This window comes from Polistes dominula, unplaced genomic scaffold, assembly GCF_049000335.1.
Source record: "Polistes dominula isolate Pdom_NZ unplaced genomic scaffold, Pdom_raw_medaka contig_49, whole genome shotgun sequence".
Classification (NCBI taxonomy): domain Eukaryota; kingdom Metazoa; phylum Arthropoda; class Insecta; order Hymenoptera; family Vespidae; genus Polistes; species Polistes dominula.
This window is the reverse complement of record NW_028300914.1, coordinates 293,877-318,845: the sequence shown is the minus strand read 5'-3', so window position 1 is coordinate 318,845 and position 24,969 is coordinate 293,877. Positions and strand designations below refer to the sequence as shown.

Here is a 24,969-nt window from a genome sequence, read left to right as displayed (position 1 = left end):
CTTTTGTTCCTTTTACTCTTACGCTCGTTTCAATAAACTTTTTTTAACCTGACAATGAGTTTGCAAAAATAAATTCATAAGATAGAATCGATTAAACATTGTTTAACTATAATGGAGTTGGCTCATTTTAGAAATACATTAAAACTAGCCGTCTATGTAACAATAGATGATTTTTTTCTTGTTCTATTTTTGCAACAATGTAAAATTTAATTACTAAAGTAATTTTAGTCAAATAAAATGAACAAAATCGATTGGGTTATCTCAGATATCTTAAAGTCAAGTCTACGCTTTCCAAGAGATAGTATTATTTATTGGTATACTAGAAAAGAGTAAATGAAATTGTATAGGATTTAATTAATACTATAAATACGAGAAGAATGATCAGAAAGAACAAAGATAAAGAATCCCATAAGAGGTTCACTCTTATAGTTAATCGAGAATCGATCCACTACTTTAAGGACGCGAATCGAAAGGCCAAGGGCCACTTTAGCATCTATATAACGAGTCTTCGTATTCTCCAGCGTAAAAATGCTTCTTACAGTAATCGTGATATCCAAGGTACGCGCACGTCCTGCTGCTTTAACAGAGCATGCAGCACGGTATGGCCTTGTTGGTGCTCGCCGTGGGGGGTGAATCGTTCACGTTGGGAGCTTTCGTTTGGTTCGCGTGCACCCTGTGCACGCCCTTTATGCGTGTAAGGGAGGACGATGATGGTAGAACAGGGGGCTTTGGGGAACGGGAGAAGGAAAGAAACTGCTTGGTATACGAGGCCGTGTACAAGACGGAATAAGGGACCACCAACAGAGTTCGCCTCCGTTTGCCAGACCCGGCTGATTGTTCCTTCTCTACCGTTATGGTTACGTTGGATAATGTATCTGGATTTGCGCCTCCTACTGATTCCTTTTCTTTGTCTTTCTCTTTGTTCGAAGGTACCTTTATTATTCTATACAAGAATTTCTTTAATAAACATTCATTAGTAGGACTACTTTATTCATTTTCACTTGAGAAATCGTTAAAAAAGAAACTTTTAATCCCATCGCTTTTACCGATTAATTACGAAGAAAAACAGATAAATGTCGTTATAAAAAAAAAAGCCCCTATAGATCAAGGTTGTAATCCTTTAAAAAGTTAACACGATCGTATAAAAAAGTATTATAGAATATCAATGAAATGTAGAGTTTGAGAGTCGGTGGTAGAGGTTTTGCGAGCATTAAAATGCAAGCACAAATTTGTAGAAAGGAGCTTTTTACGCGATTCGTCGACGCACACATATATGTATATATACCTAAGCGCACGCACACGCATACGCGGAGTAGTAATTCAACGGTATGTAGCTACTATTCCTGTAGTATACGTAGAGAGAGAGAGAGAGAGAGAGGGAGTTCTGCGGCGATAAAATCCTCGGCATTCCTGGCTCATTAAACGACGCGCGGCACGACAAACAGACGCCGGTCTGGCAGAAGCAGAGAGAGAGAGAGAGAGAGAAAGGGAGTTCCCCCTTTTTCTCCTTCTCTTTGGTTCACTCTGCTTCGATCGTATGCAGTGTCGAGGTGCTTGCCAAACCCCACGGAATTGTTTGCTGATGGCAAACAACGACCTAAAATATGAACGATATCGTTTGTGGTCCTGGGTTGCTTCGTATTGGTGTGAGTGTTACTACGTTACGTTTGAAAAAGAATAAGAAGAGAGAGAAAGAGAGAGAGATATGGGGACTTCGATCGATCGCATTCTGTCGCGATAATAAAAATGGGTCGTGTGTGGCAAATTGAAATACGTCGTGTCGCGTTTGAGAAGAGATGAGGAAAGCCCAGATCGGTAGTGCCAATGTGAGAACAGACTCGCGAAAAAGCTTTACTACTTCTTTTTTTCTTTCTTTCTTTCTTTCCTTCTTCCTTTATCTGTCTCTCTCTCTCTCTCTCTCTCTCTCTCACTTTTTCTTCTACGAGAACGAGATTGAATTCGAGAAAACGTTACAGTACGCCTCCTCTCTTCCATTCTTTCGGTACAACATCGAACTGCTGTATCGAACTTGAAATGGTCGAAATGAAAACTGTGAAGAGTTATATCGTTCTTTCTATTGCAATCGTTTTCTATATAAAAGAATATTCCCACAGATCTTCTTTTACTTATAGGCTCATAGATATCGGTTTTTCTAAACTCCCACGATGATGTTCTTGTGTGACATATAGAAAATGAAGTATTTCAACGATAACGACAATTTGTTCAAACCTATCATTGCTAGTAAACCTTCCTTCTAATATTTTATTATTTTTCCGCGAAAAATTGCATAAAAAAGTATCGAAAAAGAAATCTGCTATTTTTTTTCCCTTATGTAAAAAAAATCCACGTAAAAAGTGTTTGCTTTTTCCAAAATGAATCGGACTAAATAATGAAAATGCACTAACGGTTATATACAGCAAACACAGTTTACACATTCCTAGTTATGTATCGATAATATCGATACGTGGGGCTCTAGTTGCTTACCGTTGAACGTGTGTACCTGCCATTAAACGGCGATAACGTCGAGCGGACGGCACGGAAGCGAGCTATTGAGGCCGTCGTCGGCTTAGTATGCCGGCAGTTCGCCCGCGGCTACGATTACGGCTAAGTGCATTTGCTCCCTGCCATAGGAGGATAGTCCAAGAGGATGAACAGAAACATTTCAAAACAGAGACGGATATACACGGATAGATAGAAAGAACGAACGAGGGCTTCCCTACACTCCAACGATGAATCTAAAAATATCCAAAAAATATACCAAAATATATCATCTAATGTTTCCATAAAATATCATAAACTCCGATCGTAATTGACTTTAAAATCTGCCAAAACTTTACTATCAGCCCAATGCCGATATTCTCAACTCCTACAACGATGCACTATCAGTTTCCACGTTGCAGCTTGCACGTGTAATAGCATTGGTTTCACGATTTCGCAGTAACTGTTCCACGTGCTACCTAATGAACGAGCGAACGGACGTACACTTCTCTCTCTGCGGTCACAACGAACGAGCGTGCAAGCAAGAGATTTTAGGGAAGGGAAAGGACGCGTGTATCGAGCGCGTATCGAGCGTGTATCGAGCGTGTATCGAGCGTGTATCGAGCGTGTATCGAACGTGTATTTTGCCATCCTCCTTTTCCCACCTCAGCCCTCACCTAGTAATACTTTTTATCCTACACCTACAACTCTCATTTCTTTTCCTTCATCGCTTTCTCCTATCCAAACTCGCATTGAACGTGCACAGTTACCAACCCGGAAAGCTTCCCAACCCTCCTGGGTTCTCCTGCCTTTTCTCCTTCTTTCTTTTTTGCTCTCGCGTCGTATAAATAGATGGGTTTGAACGAGACCGTGAAAACTTGTGGTCTCGTTTCGAATAATTGGATTTGCCTCGAACGGGACCGAGAAACGTTGCTAACAATACGCTCGTAGGTAGATGTGTGTTTGCACGCTAACCACCCACCAACCCTATCTATCCGACCTATCCACTTTCTTTCTTTCTTCCTTTCTTTGCTTCTCACTTGCTTTCTTTTTTCTTTTTCTATTTCTCGCAAGCTCCGGTGCTCGTTGGTTACTTCTTCTTCTTCTTTTTTTTCAAACTCTTTTGATAGAATCGAAAAGAATCGGGTAAACAGCGTTTCCCATCTTTCTCTTCGGATGTATTCACACACTCTGATGTTTGCTACTAGAAAGAGGATTTCTCACTAGCTAGAAAAAGATTTTTATCTTTTTTTTTTCTATGTTTTTTCGGAAGAAAGAAGGATGGGAGTGCAGCTTGTTTTTCTGGATAGATGTAATTTTATCGTAATTCGTACAAAAAAAAAGTTCTTTTGCCGGTAATGCTATTTATTTTCTTGTATTTTCCTGCAATTTTATTCGAAACGAGGAGAGAAGCTACTTAAGTTAAATAAATATACTCTTTGTTGATCGTTCGCAAATTTAAAAGAATCGCGCCTAACATTTCCAAGTCTCAACCTCTTGGAACGAATGAAGTTAAAAACGGTCGGACGCGGAAACTCGGTAAAAAGCGATTTAAGTAACAACCGCTCGAGTCTCCAAATGTATTCCTCCCATCTCCTCCTTCTCTTTCTCTTTAGCTTTTCTGGAAGTCGCGTAGGAAGAGACGACGATGCTGCTTTGGACGTTCGTGAGCTGCATACCAACGTAATTACGCTTGGCTACGACCGCATCGTACCGTTACAGTTGAGTCAAGCGATAATTTCTTTCAAACGACTGCTAACGATTTTGTTGAAAACTTTTACATTTTGGATTAACCAATTCTACTTAATAATCCAACAAGATTTATTTCAAAACTTTATGAAACTTTATTATTAGATGGATTAATTAAATACTGTATATTATTGATGTAGCGCAAATATCTATCTAATTACATTTTATTTCTATTTTTTGGATAGAAGAAAAGTGCAACGACTTCAAGAGAAAAAGGCTATCTTTTATGAGATTTTATATTTCAGTTAAATAATAAATATTTATAAAATTGTAGGAAAACAAATATTAAAGCAAATATTATTTTCACGAATTGCAATAGAAGGCCTCAACGTGTCAATCTCTGTTCGGTAAACATTACTATTCGAGAGATCAATTTTTTGTCGAATGGAATCTCCGAAATGAAAAATTCTCACATCACCTCTCTGAACGTATGAATGTAGTTTCAGTTGTAGATTGGAATATTTTGTGAATACACATTAAGTGGCCTTAAATAAAATATTACGAGACAAAAAATAAATATATAAGAAAACCTGTAAAATATTCAGAAAGATACTGGAACGCAGTCGTAGTTTCTTAGCAACGTTGAAAGAATGATCAAGTTCGCATGAACAATGTAAGAATCAAGAAACCCTAGTACCAAAAGGTACAACCTTATTCGCAGATAATTTATGTAAGTAAGTAAGTACGCGTAGCTGGACTATTCACCCTCTCGGTGGTGCCTGTGTTCGCAGAACGTCGTTCTGGTGAATCATAACGTTCGTTTGCATGTTCGCGTGTTCTTTATCCACCCTCGGAGGGTCTACGCGTCATGCAAACGAAGAGGAAACTATAAGTAAAAAAGATAGAAAGAGAAAAAGATAGACAGAATAACGCACCAATGAACGCACCTAACTCGAACAGCTGACTAAGTGTGGAGCAAGAAAAAGAAGGAAAGGAAAAAAGAGGGGGAAAAAAAGATACGCTATCGACTGCAAGAATCTTGGAAATTGTACTGTGGCGCGTGTATATGCGACGTCGAATTCGATTAGGAAGGGTTGCTAGAGAAGGAGGAAAAGGTGGAAGAAGAGAAGGGGGAAGGTTATCGGTAGAACCCGTCCGATCGCTCGTTTGCATAACATTTATCGACGATCGCGAACGATAAGGTCGACGCTCCTTGTGTGCCCCGACGAACTAAGAAGAAGAAGAAGAAGAAGAAGAAGAAAAGAAAAAGAAAAAAGAAGAAGAGGGTGAAGAGAGAAGAGAGCAAGAGGGGTAGGAGTAGGGGCAGGTCTGCAAATCGAGATGAACGATAAGAAGCAACGGGGGGAAAAGTTTCTCGTGCGAGCTTTCCTACGAACAAATTTCTCTCTTTTGAAAAGAAGCCAGGCAGCACCGGCACCGGTACCAGCACCAGTAACGGCACCAGTACCAGCAGCAACAGCAGCAGCAGCAGCAGCAGCAGCAGTCCTCTTTGCGATTCAAGATTCCCTATCTCTCTTTCTATTTTTTCTTTTTTTATCTTCTATCTATTTTCTTTTCGGTTGATTATAGAAATGGCGTTTCACTTCTTATATATCGCATATAGAATAACCCAATGTTATCCCGGAAATCTTATTTGTGAATTAAAAATATGCAAATCGTATGAAGTTGGAGAAGGAAAGATTGCTATTCCAATTTAAGGAGAGATTTACTTTTAATCCTACCAGAATTTTTCCAATTACTCGATACCACTGAACCGATATGTCCAGTATAGTATCAGACAGAGTGAGAGAGTTAAAGATAATGCGAGTGAGAAAGAAAAAGATAAAAAGGGGAGGGGGCTACGAAATAAAAGAATGGAAGAGCAAAGTATCGGATCGTTCATTCGTTCGTTCGCGTCCCTGCAAAAAGGTTCAGAGTCGTCGCACGCGACTAATTAAAAATTACGGTTACGAGGTGCGCGCACGAGATCGTTCACGAGGAAAGGAATAAGAGGGGAAGGGGGGCTAGCAGCCAATTTGATTACCCGATAATAATTAATTGCTCGTTACGTCGCGCGAAGCGATGCAATTAATCACTGTCTACGAGTTTCCATTTTTCCTGTTGCCATCTGTTTCCCCTCTGCCCCTTCTCCCTTTCAACTTGCTATCCCTCTTTTAAACTCTTTCACTCTTACTATATATATATATCTTTCTTTCAGTAATTTTTTTTCTCTTTTTATCTTTCTTCGATCCGGATTCGTACATTCCTTTCACTTTTTCTTCCCCTTTCGTTCGTTGGTTGGTTCGTCCAGTTTCGAAGAGCGTCAGCTCGTGGTCGCACTCTATCATACGAAGTTCATTAGGTTGGACGTGTCACGATTGCGTGGGTGAGAGAGAAACGAGAGTACGCCCCATCAAACTGCAAATGCGAATCGTATTCGTAGCGAATTTACTGTCGACTCTTGCCCACGTAGTTGCGAGGATAATATCGAGAAACGAAGATTAGTGTTGGTCGATGGTGTGTTCTTTCTCGCGCTCGCATATGCTAATAAATAAAAACAAACAGAGAAATAAATCTGTTTCAAGCAAATCTGTAGATTACGTCTAGTTTAGGAATAAAAAAAAAAACAATTATTGTCAGTATCTTCTGACCATGTGACATAAAACCGCGACGACCGTCTTCAGGAAGAATAAATTGAAACAAATGGTTGGGATGGATTCGGGGGATGGGGTTGAGCTTAAAGAAATAAGAAGCAAAGAAGAAAAAAGAAAATTGCATGCAAGGATGCACTCGACGTGATTATTAAGCGGAAGGTAAAGAGATTGCATAATGAAACGAGTTTTCCTTTGGTAAAAGAAATTGTGTGACGTTGGTTGGCGAGGACCGATAGAAGGTAACATTTTCTCGATATAAAATAGAAACTGTCTGCAAGATTCTTTTTAAAAAGAACTTCTCTATTTTAGATTTTAATAAGATCGAATCAAACGATATGGCATATGCATGCTGGTTATTTCCATCCATATGACCTAAAAAAAACCTCAGTACAGTTATATTACAAATCATTGCTGCTTAAGACCTTCGATATTATTACTCCAATAGAAAAGATAAATTGTTGTAGAAAGTAAAAATTCCATTCTGAATGACATCGAATCAACGATATGGTACGTGCATGTTGTCGATGAATGCTTCCAAATCAAAATGTTTGACGAGCGTCGTTGAAATCGGTGACGCCTCTATTCAATAGAGAAAGATAGAACTAGAAAATAGAAGAGGAGGAGGAAGGGATGCAGAGGAAGGATCGGATAGGATAGGATGGGGTGGAGGAGGAAAAGGGTAAGCACGACTATACAAGCATAGCACGTAAAAATAGAAAGGGCGCAGACACGCGGGTCGAGATCAAAACGGGTTGGGGATGAGTTTGACGGTCGGCGGCCAATCATCGGCATATGCCACTGCATAGAGTTCATGAGTGACGTGCCAGGGCTGTCTATCCAGCCTGGAATACTCGATATCGAACTCGGCTAGGAGGGTGAGCTGGAGAGGAAGGTGGGGGTCACCTGCAACGACGGGGTGGCATCGCAGATCGCTTAATATGCAGAGTAGGATTAGGGAGTGTGTGCGTTCGTGTGTCGAATATAACCCCTTTCCGCTTCTACTTCCAAGGCAGACGGCTGCTTTTGCTGCTATCGGTTTGCTTATATTACTCCTACCATGACACACTTAAGTATGCGAATAGAGTCTCTTTCTCTCTCTGTTTTTTTTTCTCTTTTTGTTTTTGTTTTTTTTTTTGTTTTTTTACACCGTCGCTGTATAAAAGTCTAGTAATAATTATTGTCTTTTATATAGCGTTTCTCAAAATAATATTTCGTCTATATTACAAGCACGTATAGACAATGAGTATCTGTACAAATTTTATGTAGATAAACCCTGAAATTATTTTAATAATAACAAAGAGAAAAATGCTGTAAATGATGGTGATTTTATCGATAAGATCTTTTTTGGCAGCACTGTTAGCTAATAATAACAGAGCAGTGTTTCCTGCAGATGCACTCAGAGATAATGTTTCTAGCGTTTGTTGATGTCGCTGAAAGTGGCAGAAGGTAACTTGCTATGGCAGCAGCTGTGATTACTAAACGTCAGTAGACGAGGGGTGGTGTATACGCGCGTTTCCTCACCTAATAATCCCTAGTTTCTCTCTCCCTCTCTCTTCCTCTCTCTCTCTCTCCTCTCTCCCCCTAGTCTAATCCTGTCTTCTCGATCGAAGCTCATTAAGAGATTACATCGAAATATGTACATACATTATCTCGCGATACACTCGCACGATAAGAAACTTAAGCGGCTTCTGGGATTTTCATTCCCATAACGATTATCGTTCTACTTTCATTATAATTTCACGCAGAGTAAGGTTATTATATGCTTCAACAGTTTCTTGATTCGTTCAAGTGGACAAAACCGAAATCTTTTTATTCCCATTTTTCTTCCAATCTTTTTCTTCTCTTTCTTCTGGAATTGCATATAAAAAAAAGGAAGAAAGGAAGAAAGGAAGAAAGGAAGAAAGAAAAAAATAACACCGTCTGAAAGGTAGAAGAAAAAAAAGGGATAAAGGAAACGCTGATGATAGCATCTTCCTCTATCGGTCCAAAGAGAACTCATTAGGGAAATCTGCTGGATTAATTCTTTATCTCAACTTTGATGCTCTCTTACTATTTCTCATGCTTTCTGTCTGCTTCTTTGCATAGCGCTTTTCTATCTCATTCTCGACCTTCGGTTTTCTTTACTAATTTAATCGATCCTTCCTATTCGCGACTACGAATGCAATTGCTTTATTTTGTCTGATTTAAAAGAAAAATTCAAAGTACTTGCTTATTAAGTAGAAATATAGTAATATTCTTGATAATAACAACAAACTGTAAATGTTGTTTTGACGATAATGATTTGTAAAGGAATTCACGAGTGATGTCATCTAACGTGAACGTTGGCGTTTATCGTTAAGTCGCAATCACGAATTCAACTGAGTCACATCCTACTTTACGAATAATAACGCTAAATATTTAAAAGATGATTCATGTAAGGTCTTGAAAGGAAGATGTAAAATTCATTTCTTTCGTAATTTACAGAATGTTATAGGTAGGATACCTCTGTGTTAGACGATTAAAAGGCAACTTACACTTTAATCGATTACTGTGGCAAGTACCATTCGCAGTCGATCCTTCCATTCGTTCGAGAAAATCAACTTGAATTCTGGAGAAATGTTAACATTTATCTTCCTCACTATTCTATGCAACCCAATTCTGTCTGCAGCCACGAACCGAAACGGTGTTTCGCACGTGTTTCGTGTATACACGACGAAAAGGAACCAAGTGCTTGCTTGCGTACGTGTTGAGAATCGTTGTGTATACTTCACCCACACATTTACTGAATATTTCCAAGCATGATTTCAATCGGTTCGTTTACTATTCGAAAAAGCCGTTTAAACTTTTTCCGTTTTCGAAGACGTCGGAGCACGGATCGTAAAAATATTCAAATATACATAAGGATTTACTTTAATTTAAAGTATCTAGTAAAATAAATAAGAAAAAGAAGGTTAGGTTTTTTATTAGGATTATAAAAAAGATAAATTCAGTTATCAGTACTTGACGTAATAAAAAAGGATAAAATTGAGCGAAACACGTAATAAAGAATGTAGATCATTCGAATAATTTTCTCCGCAAGAAACATGCTAGAACAGTTTTATCTAGACTACGAGTAACCAACATTCCATAAAACTTGTAAGAATCTACAAAATGATAATAATTTTCTCTCATTAACGAGGAGCACGAGATAATATCGTAAAACTGTGACAGCTTAACCGAATAGGGGTCTCAACCATTATTAAATAACTCAAATCTAATAATTCCAAAGTAAAAAGTTACATGAAGATTTGCATGGAAAAAAATGTGAAGATTTATTACAGAAAGAAAAATGTTCGCTCGATGGAATAATCAGAACTGGTAATAGCAAAAGTATACGTTATAGAAGCAACGTGGATAGAATCATGCTACTTACTTTATTCCAGACCAGTGTCCCAGTGCCGTTTGTTGATGAAATACGAGCAAGGGAGTAGTAAGTTTAAGAGGAAGATGAGAGGCTAAGGTGTTATCCGGGAAATAAAATCAGAGGGAGATGGGAATAAGAGTAGGAGGTTTCTTCTGTTCTTGAAATGAAGAGAAAGGAAGAAAAGAAGAAGACAGAGAGATGATGAATAAAGAGTGAAAGATAGTAGAGATCTATTTTATCTATATATAAAAGAGAGAGAGAGAGAGAGAGAGAGAGAGAGAAAGGGCCAGAGGGTAGTCGAGAGAGTTTACGAGAAACCCTGGCCGTTAGCCAAGTTGCCTGGGTGAAAATTATTCCAGATATGAATTTACGGTTGGCCCAGGATCGTAGAACGAAAGAAGATCGGCCGAGAGAAAGGAAGACCGGCGTAAAGAATAAAGTGAGGGAGATATAGAAAAGAAGAAAGTGGGGAGAGGGGTGGATATATGAGATGGCAGTGGACTCCCTCGGTTAGATAAGGCAAGTCGCGGTCGGACTTAATAAACTTAGAAACCCGAGCGGCAAACCCGGCAACCCATCCGAAATTCCACCCCCGACCACCAGCAAGCATTGCCGGTACACCCTTTCTCTTTTCCTCCCTAAGCAGCTACCTCCTTCTTGCTCAACAGCCGTCTCACGGCTCTCGAATTACCTTGGCGTTGAATTTCACAGGCTGCGGTTTTTCGAGCTGCCGTAGACCCCTACAACTCCGTACAAATAGTATCGATATTTTGTATTTTCTTGGATTTTTCGTTTTTTCGTTTTGTCGTTTTTTCGTTTTGTCGTTTGTTCGTTTGCAACCCGTTACATGAACGATTTGAAAACTTTGCGATACCTAATGCGTTTAGATTTGACTAGAATCTCTCTTATTCGTGAGAAAGAAACGTTACCTGCGCAACCTCTTAAAATGTTAATGAGCTCTTGTCTGCTGTCGAGTAAAACGTCAACCGGAAGATTTCGTACTCCTTAGAAATGAAGAAAGTCCCGCAAACGTCGCGTATTACGAGTTAACTAACTCCTCAAGAGAGCACAGTACGTGCAGCGACGTTGAGATGGACCAAGTTTAACCACTTTTCCACTTTTACAAAGTAGGTATAACATTTCTTTTCAACTTGGAAAAAAAAAAAATATATATATATATATATATATATATATATATATATATATATATATATATATATATATATATATAGATATGTATATATAAAAGAAAGAAACAAAGTGCAGCCAGTAAGATGTAAGAGGAAAAATTCATTTCGAAGTTCGAAGGTAATAATAATCAGAAATAAAAAGCTGTCAAAAGAAAAAAATCTTCTTTCTCCCTTTAAACACCTATGCTTCCACCTTACAACATTAATATTAAAAAGTAATAGAAGAAACCATTGTCATAGGATAAGATCGTTTTATTCTACTTTATTATGCGCTTTCCGTTTGTTAGTACGAAACGAAGGCCGGCAAAGCTGGCAACCTACATAGAGAACAATGACGCTGTTTGGTTTGTAGATGCACGTGTCTCCCTACGTATATCTATATATGTAGGTGCAATTGGAAAACACAGGACACCGAGTACGCTTCCGAACAATAGGGAACGAAAATGTGTTCATTGGTGGTCGCATTTGGAAAGAACCAATTTCCATCTATCTATTGCTTTGGATTAAAAAGGTACAAGTACTTTTGCAAATCTTGTTCCGCTCCCCCTTATACGTATATCTCGCTTAAACGAGCGAAGAAAGAAACTTCAAATTAATGTGCATGCTAAAAATAATAAGTTTGAAAAAAAATGTGCCGTGATAGCCCCCCGTGTAGCGTCGATATTACGTGCATAAATTCTTGGTAAATACTTTCTTTGTTCGTGGAGTACTTGGACGAGTATCGGAAATAATTTCAATTTGAAAAGTTGAAATACTCCGGAAGTAAAAGAAAGGACGCGACGAGGAGGATGAACGAATACGCGTTCTTGAAAGTGTCGGAGAGAAGAGAAAAAGGAGGAGGGATTAAGAAGGGAAAAAAAGTTGGAGCTTTGAGAAAGTCCTTCGGTATTTCAAATTTCCTTTTAATTTGAAATGTAAGGATCTTTCTTTCCGACGTTCTTCTACATAAGTACTACTTGCAATTCTCTCAAAGACGAAGTCTTTATCTCTCTTTTTATTTTTCTATCCTTCTTTCTTTTCGGGTACACCGACACCTTTGTTTTATTACTTCTTTGTCTCTTATTTGGTCGAAACACACGAATCGGTAGTTCGACATTCTGCAGAAATCAAGTTCGGAAATTGGCACCCTTCGAATTTGACAACCCTACGACTCGAGAAATGCTCTTTCAGCAACAACTCCAAAGATTACGTCAAGATATTAAAATATGTATGCACACACATTTGTAGATTTTTGAATAATTCAACAAACGATAAGATTAAATGAAAAATTTCTTGCCTCGGTTAATTACCTTTGTAATATATTCGCTTTTAATTAAAAAATATGTTTGCAAAGATTTAATATAAAATAGAGAGAGCGCATTATTTTGGTTGTATATTGTAAATTGAAAAATAAATAATAAAGGAATAAAAAAGAAAGAAGAGACTTCAAGAGTAAAGTTAAAATCCTTTTCTCGGTTGAACAGCTTCGTAATACCTATCTCAATTTCATAAAATGTTCTCTTAAAAAAGTTTTAAATTTGCTGTCGGTGTCATTTTCTTGCTTCGAAAGAGCGACTTGTCGCCTTTTAAACGAGACGACGATTTTCCTTTTAAGTACTCCTTTTTCCTTTCGAGCCAACTACGAGTATTCCCTCTCACTCTCTCTCTCTCTCTCTTCCTTATGCTTGAAAGCATATCGTTCTAACCATTTTAACGCCTCGAAAATGTAAAAACGCGAAGTAAGTGTTTTCGGAATGGTGGGACAACAACAGTGGCAATTAGAAGACGTAAGTGTAACTTTCATCCAACGGTACAAGATTCTACTTCAAAGAAAGAGATAAAGGGTGATAGAAGGGATGAGAAGAGTAAGGTGGGTTTGGGGTTGTAGGATAAGGGGAAACATCTTCTCTGGTAGATGGTACTAGCTCGCGGCGGGTCGCAGCTACGTCGAAACTTCTCTTTCGAAGTTAGGAATGAGCGTACGACTCTCTAGGAAACTCGCAATGCTGCGTCTGACGAGAACTTATTGTCGGCTGGTAACCGCATCCGGTATCGTGGTAGCAACGGGCGGCAGCAACGGGCGGCAGCAACGGGCGGCAGCAATGGGCGTCGGAGACATCGAGCCACACAAATTTTTCTTCTACTTCTTCTACTTTTACTACTTTTACTTCTACTTCTTCTCGGTGACGTATCTCTTCCCAACTTTGAATTCGCATCAAAGTTACTCTCGAAAAAGTGCTGACAAACGAATACCTTTAAAATCATACTAATTTTGTCTTTTGCTTACACCTTTAACTACATATATGCATGTATGTCTACATTTCAATACTTTCTGTACTTTGTTATTTAAATTTTGCGTACATAAAATCTATATAACGATACATAAATTTCAATGAAATACTTTCAGCACGAATGATTTGCGTTTGTGTGCTTTTAAAACAAAGTAGCCAAACATAAACTGAACCGTGCGTTATCTGTCTACCGAATAAAAAATACGGATGACAATTGATTTATTAGATTAAGTACTAAGTGACGTTGATAATTTTTATTATATTTTCCAGTTGTTTTGTTTAACCAATAATTATATTCCATAATTAGAAAAAATATGTAATGTTTTTAACGGAGATATAGGAAAATTGTGTTCGATTAAGTTTCGGTTTTCGTAATCCCAAATACTCGTCGATTACTTTGCACTTCGTTCGACTCTTATAGTACCCGCGAGACTCGTTCCACTGCGACGCGTATTCCCGATTGCTTCCAGATAGTTCTACAGAGAATCCTACGGTTAATTTGAGAGGAAGAACGAAATGTGATCACAATTCGGTATCGATCTCTTCTCGATTTAACTCCATTCGCAATCAAACAACATTGTCTACTTGTTTAACATCTAATATCTATGTAATTTTATTCGACCTATTAATTGTTTTTTTATTTGTGTAATTTTTAAGTGTAGGAAGGAACATTGCGAGCTAACTTCGAACGAATAACTTGCTATATCTTATGAATAAAAACAAGCAATAAAAGAGGAACGAGGGATAGTTGGAAAAAGATAGAGAGAAGTAAAGAATTCTAAGAAGAAGATGAAAACAGAATGGAATTTTCGTTGAAGCAACCGATCAAGCGCGAACTCCTGTTCGCGTTTAATTAACTTCTAGCAACTCCGATTTTGTTCCCGTCATCTTTACCTCCCCCAACCAACCTCCCTTCTTTCCACGTTCTTTCCGCATAGAGAAGAGGTCTCATTTCTGAGCTACTTTTAGATCAGGGAAAATAATTGCCAGGAGCAATTACCAACTTTCCCCTCGATCTACTCCTATCTTTGTTTTCTTCTATCTATCTATTTATCAGGGTAGCTTCTATCCCTCCTACACCTTTATCGAATTCCTCATTCTATCTAGGTTCGATCTATCGGTTTTCTAAGCTTCTCTCTACGCTTCTATTTACCTCTCAAACATTTCGAACGCGTTTAACTTGCACGACGACGAACTTTCGAATGTGTTCAAACGTTCATTCGAAATTAGTCGACATCACATACCACCTGACATTCCGTATATTGAATTTTTCTTTGCCACGGTTTCAACAAGCAAATTCGCTAAATTCTTGCTGTTTTAGCAATTGAATTCAGTTAAAATAGTTGAGTTGTTCAAATTATATTCACTGTAAAATATTTCATATTATTCTGTTTCTTAAATCTTTAAATTCAAACGTAAACTAAAAGCTTAAACTTTCCACTTAACTTTTATATCTTCTGTCTGAAAAGTAATGGAACTTTCTTATTTGAATTTTGGACGTTTGTGGAATTTCATGTCTCAATATTTTTCTTGTAAATGACTACAGCCGTCAATGATACCTGTACCCAATTTCAATACACTAAACTCATTAAGAACCCTTTTATAGTGATTATCGTTAGACAGTACTTACATTATTATATTTTAACTTACTCTTCTATAAAATCAGACGATTCCTTCCTACCCTACCTTGAAACCGAATAACTGAAGATAAAAAGAATATTTAGGGATAAATTTGAGTTTGACTTTCCCCTCTGATTCTACCAACACTTATCCTCGTTTATTTGCCGCTTTGACCCTCTTAGAGCATGCTCGCGTCTCTTTTCCCTTTTTCTTTTTTTCGTTTTTTTTTTTTTTTTTTTTTTTTTTTTTTTAACGAGGCAGTCACGTGTTTCCGCAATTAAATCGAGAGCATGGCCCTTCGACAATGGCCTACAAACACGACAAGAGAGAAAGAGAAAGAGAAGCAGCACGCGTGGAAACAGTGGTGGTAACGTCCCGACAAAGTGCACTCGATACTCTCCTCCTCCCTTAACCCTCCAGCCCCTCTAACCCCTCCGTAAAGCCCCCTTGAACCACCCGTCAACCCCTAGCAGCTTGTGTACACGCATCGCACTCGCTCGTTGACTCGCAGCTGAGAGAGAATAATTAATCGCACTTTAAACCCCTCTCCTTTGCCCTCCCACCTCGCTTTTTATGCAAGCGATTCCAATCACCCATAGAATAACGATGATTATCGTTCGTTCGAAAAACAAAAAAGAAGACGTAAAAATAATAATATCAAAACTTACTACACTTTTGTCTATGTATAAATAATATCGATTGATAAAAAAATGAAGTAGCTATACATCCAACTTATTCTTATTTTATTTTCTCTATTATACTTGCTATAACATTTTTGTATAATATTTCATTCTCTTTATATTTCGAAATAAAATGTAAAAAAGCTCTTGTGTTATTAAAGGATAAAAAATTCGCTCCCTAAAAAAGAAAACGTATCGGTCAAAGTTGCGATCGGAAAATATCGGGAGAAGAGAGTCAAGGATAAAAGAAAGAAGAAATAACGAGTGAAGAAGAGTGGGGTGAGGGTGAACGGGGGAGTGAATGGAAGGAGCAAAGGTTGGTTGTATTAATAGGAAATGAAAAATCGTGAGCGATGAGTGGAAGGTGAAGCAAAAGCAGGAAGAGAGAAGGTGGAAGAGGAGTTCGAGGGGGTAAAAGAGGAGGTCCACGAGTTTCCAATAAATGGCAGCGATCGTGAGCTTTACCCGATCTTCCTCCTCTCGTGTCGTTCGAGCCGATCAAAGGTAATGAAGGGGAAAGTCGATGCTTTGTGTCTGCTCTCGAATTGATTGTCGAAAGGCTACTACTCTAAATCAAACGAATAAAATAAATATACGTAATATCGTATTCCCGCGTAGATAATGTGCATTGGACGAACTTTAAATAATATAATGGAATTATTTGAACGTTTTGATAGGCACGTACAATTAATCCTGAAACAGACCAATCTAATAATAAACTCGTTGCAGAGTTTGCAAAAATACTCTTCTCATTTGGACTCCAAATTGTTACGGAAATAATTCAGTAACACGTTCTACTATTGATTTCTCCTATAATTAGGTGTATTTGAGTGTATTCCATTAGGACAAAATATAGTAAAAGTAAGTAACAATGGATGTTTAAAGAAGAGAATAGTTAAATATTCGCGCTCGATAAGACATTCGAAGGATCCTGATTACCCTGGAGTAGGCCTTAATTAACCCGCTTTTGGGAGTGTAAGCTTGTTATCTTGATCTTTTGGGGGTCACCGACGTTAGGGTGGTCCCTTCTACTTACGAATACGGAACGACCCTAGACAAGGGAGACGAGAGAGCGTCCCGAAAATCGTAGTTAAATCGAATGGTTGATATCGTCGTCGTTAGAAAACAACAAAAAAACGATCTTTTATGTAAGCATCGGAGAATGTGCTAGTTGGCAAAATACGGTACAAGATGTTCCACTGAAACAGGAAGAGAGAAAGAGAAATAGAAAGAGACGGAAGAGGACTGAGGATAGTACGGAAAGGCGAAGCAAAAAGGAAATTACTCCCACGGGAAAAGGAAAGGAAGGGGCGAGGGTAGATGGATGGCGCCCTGGAGGGTGGTAAGAGACTGGGTTGCGTCTGGCTACCAAATGGTAGGAACATCGTCTCGATGCACATCCTACACCTATACCTCTAACCCAGCTTCAACCTTCGTAACCTTTCTCCTATCATCCAGCTAGGACAACGCCTCCCCCGAGCGCATCGAAAGAACCATATCCCAATGTTACGAGGACTCTTTTCTTCTGCTCCCTTTAAGCCTATCTCAACTGTTCTTGCTACATCAGTGTATTCTCTCATTTAATCGAATTACCTCGTTTTCGTCCAGCTCCAACGATCCAATAGGAATTGACACGAAGGAGGAATATCGATTGGTCTTTGGGAACAATAAAGTAGGAGTAACGAACGAGAAGAGAAAGAGGAATCAGCTCGTTGACACGATCTCACCTTCGATGAGATAGGTATTTTCTTCTCACTCAAGACACACACTGATGTTCGATCTTCAATCTTCTTCTATTTCTTTTTCCTTTACTTTTTCCTTTTATTTTCTTGTTCGTAGGAAAAGGAACGATCAGAGGTAGAATCCTTTTGGAGGAATCATCGGGTTGTGAGAAACGCTGACGCTGACGGTGATCGTCTTCCGTTCTCTTCACCCTTCTACTCTTCCAGCGTAGATTTTCGATTTGCGAGAAGGTGAATTCTCGCAAATCGCCCACGATTTCCATCTCCCAATCCAACAGTCGACGATTAAGATAATTCTGCTCGTAGCACGACGACGTTACGAACTGCCGACGACAAGAATATAGAAAAAAAAGAAAAAAGAAAAAAGAAAAAAGAAAAAAGAAAAAAGAAAAATGAATAAAAAAAGAAAGTAGAAAAGGATCTCAATGGTAAGAGACGTGGATTAATTTCCATAATTCCTTCGGAGGATCTTGGAATAAGGTTGATTGTCGATCGGTGATGTTAACATTGAAAATACGACGTGCGACGTCGAGTGAGCGTGACTAACGCCTACGTTTGTCGAACGATAAACGTAAAGTTCAATCTTTTACGGCGATCGAACTAAGCGAACAAAAAGAGAAATGATGAGTCAGACTTTGACGTTAATCTCTTATGAATATTTTTTTATTTCTTCCTTCGATGATCATTGTAAGAAAATTATTCTTTTAAAAACTATATTTAACCCATGAACACTATGTCCATTGACAAATCGAATAATTCAAGTATAATAATGATTTGGAATGAAAACCGACAATTATCTATAATTAATAAAACGACTATGAGAAACTTTGCAAGGACCTTTTTACTTTCCGAACATCGAACGAAGAAGAAGAGGAAGAGTAAGAGAAGATCGTTGACGTCTATCGTATAGCAGAAGGAGTCGCGAATGAAAGCAATGGATGGAAACAATGCGAGTCGGTGAAATCGGCACTTTCGGTAAGGGTTCGAAGGGTAGAGAAGAGGAGATATCTTGGAAAATAGTCTTCGTCCTTCGAGATCGTCTTCCAATAGGGAAATTCAAGATTTCACTCTGGGACGCGACCAGTTCTCCTTTTGCGGCTTTTACAAAACGAGGAAAGGAGAGAGAAGAGAGAAAGAAATAAAGTAAGAATGGTGAGGGGGTCAAATGGGGTAAGGGGTAGGGGGTTGGATGATGGAAGGGATGCGGGCTTTAAACGGAAGCAGCGCCGTGGAAAATGAAGCTTCCTAGCGAAATTTCCTTCGAATCTTCTACCCTCTCCTACTCTTTTCTTTTTCCACGAACGAGTGAGATAGAAACAGACAAAGTGTGTAAAACTGGTAGAGAGAGAGAGAGAGAGAGAGAGAGGGAGAGAGATAAATGTAAGGAAGATAGAACGAGGAGAAGAAAAGCATAGATAGGCGAGCGGTTTTCTCAATGGTATGGGAATCGGGTCGATGATATTAGCTCGATTATACGCCCTCCGATCTACAATTTTCCGAATCACCAACATCACGCGCGCCATTAGCTCTTCCCGTTCTTTCTTACGTCGGTTATCGAACAGGACCAGTGACGTCCTTTCGTGCCTTTTTTTTTGTCTATCTGTATCTATTTATAGGATGTTTCAAAAATACATACAACTTTGAGATAAATCCTATTGCACATTTATCTGAAATTTTGAGAATAATTATTTTTGGATGGGCAAAATTTATTCGGAAAGTTTGCAGAAGTATTTGTGAAACACCCTATACATATATCTATCTATATATCTCTGGTAGTGGAAATCCTGTGGGAGAACACATCGCTAATGTTCCTTCGATGCGCCGCGTGTCCTGGCATATTAAACACCTCTCGCCGTTATCATCCTCCTATATACGCAAAATCCGATCCTTCCGGAGGATCGACTAGCAGGATGTTGATATACGGAAATTACGGATAATGCTCCTCTCTCGCTATGGAGATTTCCCTAAACGATCTCCTCCTCCGCCTCCTCCTCCTCCTCCTCCTTCAACTCTTACGGATAACGTTTTGCGATCTCCCTCTTTTCCTTTTTTTTTTGTTTTTATAGATAAACCCTATATAATTTGAAATTAAATTTGAATTACGTACATTCTTTAGTAAGAGTAAAAACACATCGAACATCGTCTAATATTTCATCACACTTAATTAAGTATTTTTATTATTATGCTTGTCAAAAGTTAATGAACAAAGAAAAAAAAATGTAAAAGTAGTTCGGTGTGTTCGTAATTCAACGTTGGAGCATTGTATCGGAGGATACAGAGTGTTGGGTGGTTTAAGGGTGGTTTAAAGAGGTGTAGGGTGTTTTTAAAATTAATTAGCGATCCTGCGTGCGTAATCCCCGGCTTTCGATCAGCCTCGAGATCGCTTTAGCCTGCTTTCAAACGCAATTTTAATTCGCCAGAGTGCTGGAAAAAGATTAAATTTTGCATGTCACAATGAGTCGCGGTAGGAGGGAAATTTTGAAAAGGGAGATAAAGATAGAAAGGGAAAGAGAAAGAGAGAAAGTTAGCGAGCCAGTCCAACGTTCATTTCAGCCTGAATTCATTTGGAAATCGTGCCTGCATGCATATAGACGTCATGAAGGAAGACATTAAGGGGCCGAGTAGAAGAGCAGGGGGAAATCTCCGAGTGGAAATCGTTGGAAATTTTATGCCACGTCAGTGAGGGTGATACAGACCCCTCATTCTATCTCATCAAGGGGAGAGAGAGAGAGAGAAGGACAGATAGAGCGCTTAAATGCGGCCCTAGTCTCGACGTGTCTCTACTTCAGTCTTGTCTCTACCAAAACTGCACTTGACGCGTCTCCTACAACGGACAATTTTTTTTTCATTCCTCTAATATTTTATTTCCAACGAAAGTACATCGCAAAGGACGTAATATATTTGTTTTTCAATTTACGAGATGCACTTTTTCCGGAGGGTATAATATCATTGCTTACACACACACACACACACACACATTCGCATGGATTATCTTTACACTGTCGCAAAATTTATTTAATGATATTATTGACTTGTATTTTTCAGCGCGCAACAAACATTATATTAAACAAATTATTTATCGAGTATACTGAATTTTGATTAGTAATTACTTAAATAATACGATATCTTATTAATAAAAGTACTCATCTAGCATCAATTAATACAAACATAAACGAAACATAGATCCTAGTGTACATAATAAGCTTACGGTTGATCGAATATCATCGTCGTAATTAGTTAATTGCATCGAAATCGACACCATCTTTATCGTTCGATTTCATTCTCGTATTTTTCCACGGCACGTATTTTTGATCTTCCTCGTCAATTTATCGAAACGAAGGATAGAAAGCCAAAGAAAACTGTGAAAAGTATCAATATTATTTTTCCTTCAATAATTATTTCATCTAGCAAAAGAACAAGACAAATAAAAATAGAGAAATAAAATATATTCGAATTGTCGATAGAACAAAGTTAACTTCAATCGTTGAAAAAGAAAAATTTGGAAATATTTGTACACAACATTTCCTGTAACAACTTCTTTCCCTTTCTCTATTAATTAATTTATTTGTTTTATTTCAAGTTAGACACCTCAATGATTAATCGCGTAACGAGAACAGTCAAGGTCTTACATTATCGATCTACGTGGAGATAAGCGGATTAGATATTCCTCTGGAGAGTGGTTGTAAAATACAAGGACAAAAGATAAAGTAGAAAGCTAATTGAATAATTTCTATCTAAGGAGGTTTAGTAAATTTAGTATATGCGTTAATCGCACTTGGGATGTTTGGACACGCGTTTTGTAAGAAAAAGAAAATACAACAGTTAAAAAGAGAGAAAAAGTATATAAGAGGACACAAGAGAGAAAGAGAGAAAGAAAGAAGCCGAAACGGTAAGAACCGTAATTAAATCGGGCCGAAATCCCGCGGAATAATTAATTGGAGAGCTCCTAAAGTATACCGGGCGTGTCGGTGGACGCGTAACGTCGTTAGCCAAGGGCCTTTCGAGGGTCGTAAACCTTGCAGTCGTCCCTTTGGCAACCAACTTTACCCTTCTTTTTCAAGAGGGGCTACAATGAGAAAAAGAGAACATGAGAACAAGAGAGAAAGAGACAGAGAACAAAATGAGAAGAAAACGAAGGAAGAAAGGGTGCCAGCTTCTATCTGACTCTTCGGTAAACGAAATTATTCTACAAGCGTATCGCGATGCCATTCGTACTGTCACGATAGTAATCGAGTATTCCCTAGTCTGCTGTCTCTACTTTTACATGTTCCTTACGATCGATCATGATACATTTAGGATACTGTCATTCAATTTGTTATAGAATCGATTGTTTCTTCTTATTCGAAAGATGACAAATATGATGTAGAAAAATATATTCCACGATCGTCCTCATTTTCTTCTTGTCCTAAATATAATATATAATAATAAATCAAGTTTGTAAGAGAAGATGTTTGATTGCATTTGGGGGTGTGATTTGTAGTCGAGATTGAACCCTTTGGTAGATTAGAACACTTTGAGAAGAGACCGTTTCACGTTGTCCATAAGCGAGTGTTCTCGAGCGGGACGTCAGAGACGCGTCGACGAGATTTGTGCGGCTGGTCGGAATGCGAAACGTTTGCGGTCCGAATGTCGTTTCGGCCGAGTTGTCTCGGGGAAGGGTGCCGGGGAAGGGTGCCGGGGAAGGGCGATCAGCCGCCCCTGGTACCGGCCGACGTCGACGCTCCTGGCACCGAGCCAGATTCCGCTAATTAGGGAAGAGAAAGGGCCGACTAACTCGTAAAAAGATTCTTCTCTAGTAGTAACGACCGCTCGACTATTTCTACGCGACATTACATTCTACCGCGAGAAACAATCTTTTCAAAAAGATTTTCAAATTCTTTCTCAAGAACAGATTGTATAAATACGTCATCGAATAGTATGAACTCCTTGTGCAACTCGATACATTATAATTTATATATGATAAATTTAGGAATAATTCAGGACTAGCTATAAATTAAATAGTTAATATAATGCAGTCTTTATAATTTGATAGGCTATTAGACGAAACACTAAACCATTATATCCGGGACTAAGTAAGACAAGAGAACTATTATACTACAGAACAAAATATTATTCGTCACAAAATTCTAATCCTATAACAATTAATCTCATACGAGTAGCAACCTTTCTTCATCTCATTAACACTAATACAACTAACTGACCCGAAAAAATCTTTAAATAAAATATGCTTACAATGATTCATTCACGCGCACTTCCAATAACATCTTCTTAACTTACAATCGAGCATTGTTAGTTTCTCATAACGCACACGTTGTTACTTTATTCTATCCAACAATTCTTCTCTCTCTTTCCTGACAATGTAATTGTTGAAAGTTTCACCGATACATCCGATCGTAATTATTCGCATTAACATTCGTCGTTTTGTTGTAGGATGGAAACAACGAACTTGAAGCATCGTTTCAATTGAGAACACCCAGTATATCCGGAGGCAAGGGTTACAGAGTGACCGGTATGCAAAGGGAACTGGCGATAAACGGATCTCTGTACATGACAGGACCGAACACTGTCCTCTTCGATCGGACTCCTATCGTACAACATGGGATTCGTATATGTACTCTCATCGGGCAATACATCGAAAGATCGAACGTCCAAGGGGAAAAGAGGGAGAGGTTTAAAGGGGGATAAGTGGGGGTTGGGGGTCTGGGGAGTTTAAAAGGGGGAAAGAGAGAAAATTACTACCGATGGGATGAGTGGGCCAGGAGCGAGCAAGTAGAAATAGCGAGGTGAGGGGGCAGGAACAGGGGGAGGTTGATGACACAGAATGACTGAGGCTGCTGAACCGAACGTTTCGCTATTTATGACGTCGCAATGCGGCTGGATGCATTTAAAATCGACCCAGTTCTTTTCCGGATGTTTCGATTTCTGATCGTCCATCCGAATAGGAAAAAAGTCTTCTTCAACTTTATGACGTCTTTATCGTGATGGCTATTGTTATTGTTATTAGTGTGGACCATTCCAATCGAATGAATTGATGTCTTTTGACCGAAGATTTAACGCGAGATGGGTTTTGAAGTTACAAGAATTGTAGAAAATTTATGATTTAGAAAAGCCGAAACGTTATTATCCGCAAATAAATTATTTCGTTAATTATCGACGGTCATTCGATTGATTTTATTTCATTCGTTATAGTTGTTAAAATGAAACCTTTTTAAATTTCTAAACAAAGATCGTAGTCGATGTTCGAGTATATTAGGTTCGTTCAATCCCAATGCGCCCTGAGGCATATTATGTATGCAATAAACATGTTCTCCCACATGTATGCGCCTACAAAAAGTTTCAGAGGGGCAGTTCGTTTTCATCCACTTTTCTCATTTCACTATCACAGATCTACTAGATAAACGTTATTCTAATTTAAATCAATTTAAAATTCACCGACTAAGTAAGTAGGTCGCTTAAAATCAATCCTACACACCATTCGGATAAAGTTTGGAAAAAGTTTCTTGGGCGATAGAAAATAATTAAAATTCAGATTTAAATTGCAATCACTGTACTGGGCATAAAAAAGAAATTTCAATTAAGCAAAAAAAAGTTCTTAGAAAAAAATATTCTCATATTTCAGTGAAAATTTATCACGGTATAGGAGGTATATGTATTTTTGTCAATAGACACGTACAGCGAATAGCAATCATAGAACACATCCAAGAATAAACGTGCGGGGTGTACTGTTATGGGCCTTACGCGAGTTTCTATTTCCAGTAAACGTGTCATCGTTGTAAACTCCGTCGTATCGTACAGGCCACGTCAGGGCCGCGAGTACGCATTTACGAGCTTTCTCACACACTTCATTGTACGAAGAGATTACGAACACAGACTCACGCTTCGCATACACACATGCATACGCAGAGAGAGAGAGAGAGAGAGAGAGAGAGAGATGAAGATAGAATGTGAGGGTCGATTCCTCTCTCCATTCATACTGGTAACGTGCGCTTGATTGGCCTAGATTAGAACATGAATAGAGCACCGCGAGTGAACATATACTGTTAAGATGTTTCTCACTCTTTCTCTTTCTTACTCTCTTTAACAGTGAGATTTCTTTCGCGAATTTCAACGTTCTCGAGAGACAAAGCAGCTAGCACATAACACACTTATGAGAGTTTGAAATAATGAGCGCGAAGAAAACTAGAGAGTGCTCACCAAAGCGAATTTTCTCTCTTACCCCTGTCAGCTTTGCCTCCTCTCTTTCTTTCTTCCACGCTTTATCGCT

The 24,969-nt window shown here is 38.6% G+C and overlaps 1 protein-coding gene and 1 long non-coding RNA gene across 2 annotated transcripts in view; one reads left to right on the top strand and one right to left on the bottom strand.

Moving 5' to 3' along the window:
* LOC107069354 (Krueppel-like factor 7) overlaps nt 1-24,969 on the bottom strand; it is a 228,228-nt gene that overhangs the window by 91,737 nt on the left and 111,522 nt on the right. The window lies entirely within an intron of this gene.
* Nucleotides 1,490-24,555, top strand: LOC149033271 (uncharacterized). Its single transcript, XR_016175754.1, has 2 exons — nt 1,490-1,646; nt 23,136-24,555. It is a non-coding gene; the product is annotated as an uncharacterized LOC149033271 (long non-coding RNA).